This window comes from Arachis hypogaea, chromosome 18 (genome assembly GCF_003086295.3).
Source record: "Arachis hypogaea cultivar Tifrunner chromosome 18, arahy.Tifrunner.gnm2.J5K5, whole genome shotgun sequence".
In the NCBI taxonomy this organism is placed as follows: domain Eukaryota; kingdom Viridiplantae; phylum Streptophyta; class Magnoliopsida; order Fabales; family Fabaceae; genus Arachis; species Arachis hypogaea.
In genome coordinates this window covers 43,334,058-43,342,910 of record NC_092053.1, presented here as the reverse complement: position 1 = coordinate 43,342,910, position 8,853 = coordinate 43,334,058, and the positions used below count along the sequence as shown (strand labels likewise).

Here is an 8,853-nt window from a genome sequence, read left to right as displayed (position 1 = left end):
ATAGCTTTTTGCCTCTTGAATAGTTTTGGCATCTCACTTTATCCATTGAGGTTCAGAATGATTGGCATCTATAGGAACTTCAGATTTCGAATAGTGTTATTGACTCTCCTAGTTCAGTATGATGATTCTTGAACACAGCTTTTTTATGAGTCTTGGCCGTGGCCCTAAGCACTTTGTTTTCCAGTATTACCACCGGATACATAAATGCCACAGACACATAATTGGGTGAACCTTTTCAGATTGTGACTCAGCTTTGCTAAAGTCCCCAATTAGAGGTGTCCAGGGTTCTTAAGCACACTCTTTTTGTTTTTTTTTTTTGCTTTGGACCTTGACTTTAACCGCTCAGTCTCAAGTTTTCAGTTGACACCTACACGCCACAAGCACATGGTTAGGGACAGCTTGGTTTAGCCGCTTAGACCAGGATTTTATTCCTTTAGGCCCTCCTATCCACTGATGCTCAAAGCCTTGGGATCCTTTTTATTTGCCCTTGCCTTTTGGTTTTAAGGGTTATTGGCTTTTTCTGCTTGCTTTTTCTTTTTCTTTCTATTTTTTTCGCCTATTTTTTCTTTTCTTCTTTTTTTTTCTGCAAGCTTTGTTCTTTGCTGCTTTTTTCTTGCTTCAAGAATCATTTTTATGATTTTTCAGATTATCAAATAACATGTCTCCTAGTCATCATTCTTTCAAGAGCCAACATATTTAACATTCTTAAACAACAACTTCAAAAGATATATGCACTGTTCAAGCATACATTCAGAAAACAAGAAGCATTGTCGCCACATCAATATAATTAAGCTAAGTTCAAGGATAAATTCGAAACTCATGTACTTCTTGTTCTTTTGAATTAAAACATTTTTCATTTAAGAGAGGTGATGGATTCATAGGACATTCATAACTTTAAGACATAGTTACTACTACTAATGATCATGTAATGAAGACACAAACATAGATAAGCACACAACATAGAAAACGAAAAACAGAGAAAGCAAGAACAAGGAATGAATCCACCTTAGTGATGGTGGCGTTTCCTTCTTGAGGAACCAATGATGTCTTTGAGCTCTTCTATGTCTCTTCCTTGTCTTTGTTGCTCCTCCCTCATTGCTTTTTGATCTTCTCTTATTTCATGAAGCATGATGGAGTGCTCTTGATGTTCCACCCTTAGTTGTCCCATATTGGAACTCAATTCTCCTAGGGAGGTGTTGATTTGCTCCCAATAGTTTTGTGGAGAAAAGTGCATTTGAGGCATCTTTGGGATCTCATGGTGATGAGCTTCATACACCTCTTGAGCTCCATGAATGAGCTCTCTTGCTTGCTCCATCTTTTTCTTAGTGATGGGCTTCTCTTCCTTAATAGGAATGTCTCCTTCTATGAAAGCTCCAGCTGAGTAACATAGATGACAAATGAGGTGAGGGAAGGCTAACCTTGCCATAGTGGAGGACTTGTCAGCCACCTTGTAGAGTTCTTGAGGTATAATCTCATGAACTTCCACCTCTTCTCCAATCATGATGCTATGGATCATGATGGCCCGGTCTATAGTAACTTCAGACCGGTTGCTAGTGGGAATGATTGAGCATTGAATGAACTCCAACCATCCTCTAGCTACAGGCTTGAGGTCCAATCTTCTTAGTTGAACCGGCTTGCCTTTGGAGTCAATCTTCCATTGAGCTCCTTCTACACATATGTCCATAAGGACTTGGTCCAACCTTTGATCAAAGTTGACTCTCCTTGTGTAGGGGCGTGCGTTCTCTTCCATGTTTGGCAAGTTGAACGCCAACCTCACATTTTCCGGACTAAAATCTAAGTATTTCCCCCGAACCATTGTAACATAGTTCTTTGGATCCGGGTTCTTACTTTGATCATGGTTCTTGGTGATCCATGCATTAGCATAGAACTCTTGAACCATTAGGATGCCGACTTGTTGGATGGGATTTGTTAGAACTTCCCAACCTCTTCTTTGAATTTCATGTCGGATCTCCGGATACTCATTTCTTTTGAGTTTGAAAGGGACCTCAGGGATTACCTTCTTCTTGGCCACAACATCATAGAAGTGGTCTTGATGGGCTTTGGAGATGAACCTTTCCATCTCCCATGACTCAGATGTGGAAGCTTTCGTCTTCCCTTTCCCCTTTCTAAAGGATTCTCCGGTCTTAGGTGCCATCAATGGTAATGGAAAAACAAAAAGCTTATGCTTTTACCACACCAAACTTAGAATATTGCTCGCCCTCGAGCAATAAACAAAAGAATAGGAGAAGAAGAAGAAGAAATATGGAGAGGGAGATGGAGATGTGGTTTCGGCCAAGAGGAGTGTAGAGGGATGTGTTGTGTGAATTTGATGAAGAATGGAGGTCTTTATACAGGGAATGGAGGGGGGAAAGGTTTCGGCCATATGGGTGGGTTTGGGTGGGAAATTGGTTTTAAATTTTGAAGGTAGGTGGAGTTTATGAGGTAGGTTTATGGGGAAGAGTGGATGGATGTGAGTGGTGAAGAGGTGATGTGGAAGAGAGATTGAGGTGATTGGTGAAGGGTTTTTGGGGAAGAGTGTTTATGGGGTTGTGTGAAAGAGAGTGGTGAGAAGAAGTGAGTGGAGGTAGGTGGGGATCCTGTGGAGTCCACAGATCCTGAGTGGATCCTGTGGGGTCCACAGATCCTGAGCGGATCCTGTGGGGTCCACAGATCCTAAGGTGTTCAAGGATTTACATCCCTGCACCCATTAGGCATGTAAAAATGCCTTTGCACACAACTCTGGGCGTTCAGCGCCAGGTTGGTGGCCATTTTGGGCGTTCAACGCCCATTTGTGTGCCATTTCTGGCGTTGAACGCCAGAACCATGCCTGTTCTGGCGTTCAGCGCCCAGAAGCTGCCCATTTTGGGCGTTCAGCGCCAGAACCATGCTCTGTTTTGGCACTGAACGCCAGACAGAAGCTCCTCCAGGGTGTCATTTTTCTTCTGCTGTTTTTGATTCCGTTTTCAATTTTTCTATTTATTTTGTGACTCCATATGATCATGAACCTAAGAAAACATGAAAATAAAAATTAGATAAACATTGGGTTGCCTCCCAACAAGCGCTTCTTTAATGTCAATAGCTTGATAGTCGGCTCTCATGGAGCCTCACAGATGTGCAGAGCTTTGTTGAGACTCTCCAACACCAAACTTAGAGTTTTGATATGGGAGTTCAACACCAAACTTAGAGTTTGGTTGTGGCCTCCCAACACCAAACTTAGAGTTTGACTGTGGGGGCTTGGGTTGACTCTGCTTTGAGAGAAGCTTTTCATGCTTCCTCTCCATGGTTGCAGAGGGAGATCCTTGAGTTTTAAACACAAGGGAGTCCTCATTCCATTGAAAGACTAGTTCACCTCTGTCAACATCAATCACAGCTCTTGCTGTGGCCAGGAAAGGTCTTCCTAGGATGATGGATTCATCCTCTTCCTTTCCAGTATCCAGGACTATGAAATCAGCAGGGATGTAAAGGCCTTCAACCTTTACTAATACGTCCTCTACTTGTCCATACGCCTGTTTTCTTGAATTATCTGCCATCTCTAATGAGATTCTAGCAGCATGCACCCCATAGATTCCCAGTTTCTCTATTACAGAGAGGGGCATGAGGTTTATTCCTGAACCAAGGTCACACAGAGCCTTAAAGATCATGGTGCCTATGGTACAAGGTATTATGAACTTTCCAGGATCCTGTCTCTTCTGAGGCAATGTCTGTTGATCCAGATCACTTAGTTCATTGATGAACAAGGGAGGTTCAACTTCCCAAGTATCAATGCCAAATAATTTGGCATTCAGCTTCATGATTGCACCAAGAAACTTGGCAGTTTGCTCTTTAGTAACATTCTCATTCTCTTCAGAAGAGGAGTACTCATCAGAGCTCATGAAGGGCATAAGGAGGTTCAATGGAATCTCTATGGTCTCTAGATGAGCCTCAGAGTCCTTTGGTTCCTCAGAGGGAAGCTCCTTATTGATCACTGGACGTCCCAGGAGGTCTTCCTCCTTGGGATTCACGTCCTCCACTCCCTCATTGGGTTCGACCATGGTGCTTATGTCAATGGCCTTGTACTCTCCTTTTGGATTCTCTTCTGTATTGCTTGGGAGAGTACTAGGAGGGATTTCAGTGATCCTTTTACTCAGCTGGCCCACTTGTGCTTCCAAATTTCTAATGGAAGACCTTGTTTCATTCATGAAACTTACAGTGGCCTTGGACAGATCAGAGACTAAGTTTGCTAAATTAGAAGTATTTTGTTCAGAGTTCTCTGTCTGTTGCTGACTAGATGATGGAAAAGGTTTATTATTGTTAAACCTGTTTCTTCCACCATTATTAAAGCCTTGTTGAGGCTTTTGATCCTTCCATGAGAAATGTGGATGATTTCTCCATGATGAGTTATAGGTGTTTCCATAAGGTTCACCTAAGTAATTCACCTCTGCTATTGCAGGGTTCTCAGGATCATAAGCTTCTTCTTCATAAGAAGCCTCTTGAGTACTGTTGGATGCAGCTTGCATTCCATGCAGACTCTGAGAGATCATATTGACTTGCTGAGTCAATATTTTATTCTGAGCCAATATGGCATTCAGAGTATCAACTTCAAGAACTCCCTTCTTCATAGGCGTCCCATTACTCACAGGATTCCTTTCAGAAGTGTACATGAACTGGTTATTAGCAACCATGTCAATGAGTTCTTGAGCTTCTGCAGGCGTTTTCTTTAGGTGAATGGATCCACCTGCAGAAGTGTCCAGTGACATCTTTGATAGCTCAGATAAACCATCATAGAATATATCCAGGATGGTCCATTCTGAAAGCATGTCAGAAGGACACTTTTTGGTCAACTATTTGTATCTTTCCCAAGCTTCATAGAGGGATTCACCTTCTTTCTGTCTGAAGGATTGAACATCAGCTCTAAGCTTGCTCAGCTTTTGAGAAGGAAAGTACTTGGCTAAGAAAGCCATGACCAGCTTATCCCAAGAGTTCAGGCTATCTTTGGGTTGAGAATCCAACCATAATCTAGCTCTGTCTCTTACAGCAAAAGGGAAAAGCATGAGCCTGTAGACTTCAGGATCTACTCCATTAGTCTTAACAGTATCACATATCTGCAAGAATTCAGTTAAGAACTGAAAAGGATCTTCAGATGGAAGTCCATGAAACTTGCAGTTCTGCTGCATCAGAGAAACTAATTGAGGTTTCAGCTCAAAGTTGTTTGCTCCAATGGCAGAAATGGAGATGCTTCTTCCATGTGAATTGGAATTAGGTGCAGTAAAGTCACCAATCATCTTCCTTACATTATTATTATTTTCGGCTGCCATCTCCTCTTCCTGTTCGAAAATTTCTGAAAGGTTATTTCTGGATTGTTGTAATTTAGCTTCTCTTAATTTTCTCTTCAGAGTCCTTTCAGGTTCCGGATCTGCTTCAACAAGAGTATTCTTGTCCTTGCTCCTGCTCATATGACAAAGAAGAGGGCACAGAAAAAATAATAATAATAATATGGATCCTTTATACCACAGTATAGGGATCCCTTTGTGAGTGGACAAAGAGGGAGACAAAGAATGTAATGTAATGGAAGAAACACAACTGTGAGGATGGCAGAGATGTGAGATGAGATGTTAGTAGATGAACAAATAAATAGAATAAGATGAGAGAGAAGGAGAATTTTTGAAAAATATTTTTGAAAAAGAGTCAGTGATTTTCGAAAATGGTTTTTGAAAAATGTTAGTATTTTTCGAAAATTTTCAAAATAAAAAATAAAAATAAAAATAATTAGTTAATTAAAAAGAAATTTTTGAAAAAGAGGGAAGATATTTTCGAAAATTAGAGAGAGAGAGTTAGTTAGGTAGTTTTGAAAAAGTTAAGAAACAAACAAAAAGTTAGTTAGTTAGTTGAAACAAATTTTGAAAATCAATTTTGATAAGATAAGAAGTTAGGAAGTTAGAAAAGATATTTTGAAAAAGATAAGATGAGAAGATATTTTTGAAAAGATATGATAGAAATTAGTTTTTGAAAAAAGATTTGATTTTTAAAATCACAATTAATGACTTGATTCATAAGAAATCACAAGATATGATTCTAGAACTTAAAGTTTGAATCTTTCTTAACAAGTAAGTAACAAACTTGAAATTTTTGAATCAAAACATTAATTGATGATGTTATTTTCGAAAATATGATGTAAAATTAAGAAAAAGATTTTTGAAAAATATTTTTGAAATTTTCGAAAATAACTAAGAAGAATGAAAAAGATTTGATTTTTGAAAAAGATTTTGAAAAAGATAAGATTTTCAAATTGAAAATTTGATTTGACTCATAAGAAACAACTTGATTTTAAAAATTTTTGAAAAAGTCAACTCAAATTTTCGAATTTGATGAGAGAAAAAGGGAAAGATCTTTTTTTTTGATTTTTTTGAATTTTTATGATGAGAGAGAAAAATACTAAAAAGATACAATGCATGAAATTTTTAGATCAAAACATGTGATGCATGCAAGAATGCTATGAATGTCAAGATGAACACCACGAACACTATGAAGATCATGATGAACATCAAGAACACATTTTTGAAAAATTTTTAATGCAAAGAAAACATGCAAGACACCAAACTTAGAATTCTTTAATGCTTAGACACTAAGAATTCAAGAATGCATATGAAAAACAACATACAACACAAAACAAAAAAAATCATCAAGATCAAACAAGAAGACTCACCAAGAACAACTTGAAGATCATGAAGAACACTATGAATGTATGAGGATTTTCGAAAAATGCAAGATGCACATGCAATTGACACCAAACTTATAACATGACTCAAGACTCAAACAAGAAACACAAAAAATATTTTTGATTTTTATGATTTTCTAAATTTTTTGTATTTTGGATTTTTTTTTTCGAAAATTTTTTGTGAAAAATAAAAATAAGGATTCCAAAATTTTTAATATGAATTCCAGGAATCTTGCATTCTTAGTCTAAAGCTTCAGTCCAGGAATTAGACATGGCTCACTAGCTAGCCAAGCTTTCAAAGAAAGCTCCAGTCCAAAACACTAGACATGGCCAATGGCCAGCCAAGCTTCAGCATTTAACACCAGAGTATATTGCTCTTGATAACAAATTGCAAGCCTCAGTCCAAATAAATTTAGACATGGCTTTACAGCCAGCCAGGCTTTACATGCTTCATGAAACACTAGAATTCATTCTTAAAAATTTTGAATCTAAAATTTTTTCGAAAACAAAAGAAAAATTTTTGAAAGATTTTTGAAAAATTTTTGAAAACAAAACAAAAAGAAAATTACCTAATCTGAGCAACAGGATGAACCGTCAGTTGTCCATACTCAAACAATCCCCGGCAACGGCGCCAAAAACTTGGTACGCGGAATCGTGATTACACTTTAATTATGTAAAATTCATCGCTCTTTCTTTCCCTGGTAATGGCGCCAAAAACATGATGCCAAGACCACGGTTCACAACTCCGTGTAACTAACCAGCAAGTGCACTGGGTCGTCCAAGTAATACCTTACGTGAGTAAGGGTCGAATCCCATGGAGATTGTTGGTATGAAGCAAGCTATGGTCACCTTGCAAATGTCAGTTAGGCAGATATAATTTGATAATGATGTTTTCGAATATTAATTAATAGAATAGGGATAGAGGTACTTATGTAAATCATTGGTAGGAATTTCAGATAAGCGAATGGAGATGCTTTTCGTTCCTCTGAACCTCTGCTTTCCTGCTATCTTCATCCAATCAGTCTTACTCCTTTCCATGGCTGGCTTTATGTGATACATCACCACTGTCAACGGCTACTTTCGGTCATCTCTCGGGAAAATGATCCAATGCCCTGTCACGGCACGGCTAATCGTCTGGAGGCATCACCCTTGTCAATGGCTTCATCTTATCCTCTCTGTGAATAATATGCTCACGCACCCTGTCACGGCACGGCTATTCATCTGTCGGTTCTCGATCATGCTGGAATAGGATTTACTATCCTTTTGCGTCTGTCACTAACGCCCTGCAATCGCGAGTTTGGAGCTCGTCACAGTCATTCATTCATTGAATCCTACTCGGAATACCACAGACAAGGTTTAGACCTTCCGGATTCTCTTGAATGCCGCCATCATTCTAGCTTACGCCACGAAGATTCCGATTAAGAGATCTAAGAGATATTCATTCTAGCTTATTTCATGTAGAACGGAAGTGTTTGTCAGGCACGTGTTCATAGGGGAGAATGGTGATGAGCGTCACACATAATCATCACCTTCATCACGTTCTTGAGTGCGAATGGATATCTTAGAAGCGAAACAAGATGAATTGAATAGAAAACAGTAGTACTTTGCATTAATCCTTGAGGAACAGCAGAGCTCCACACCTTAATCTATGGAGTGTAGAAACTCTACCGTTGAAAATACATAAGTGATAGTCCAGGCATGGCCGAGATGGCCAGCCCTCAAACGTGATCTAAGATAGCATACAACTGATCAAAGATGCCTAATACAATAGTAAAAGGTCCTATTTATAATAAACTAGCTACTAGGGTTTACATGAGTAAGTAATTGATGCATAAATCCACTTCCTGGGCCCACTTGGTGTGTGTTTGGGCTGAGCTTGAGTGTTGCACGTGTAGAGGTCCTTCTTGGAGTTGAACGACAGCTTTTGTGCCAGTTTGGGCGTTCAACTCTGGTTTTGGCTCCTTTTCTGGCGCTGGACGCCAGATTTGGGCAGAAAGCTGGCGTTGAACGCCAGTTTACGTCGTCTATTCTTGGCCAAAGTATGGACTATTATATATTGCTGGAAAGCCCTGGATGTCTACTTTTCAACGCAATTGGAAGCGTGCCATTTCAAGTTCTGTAGCTCCAGAAAATCCACTTTGAGTGCAGGGAGGTCAGAA

The 8,853-nt window shown here is 39.2% G+C and overlaps 1 non-coding gene across 1 annotated transcript; it reads left to right on the top strand.

Annotated features, from left to right (window-relative positions):
* The first annotated feature begins 4,790 nt into the window (after nucleotides 1–4,790).
* On the top strand, nucleotides 4,791–4,898 carry LOC112773498 (small nucleolar RNA R71). The gene has a single exon (XR_003188045.1). It is a non-coding gene; the product is annotated as a small nucleolar RNA R71 (small nucleolar RNA).
* Nucleotides 4,899–8,853: the final 3,955 nt, after the last annotated feature.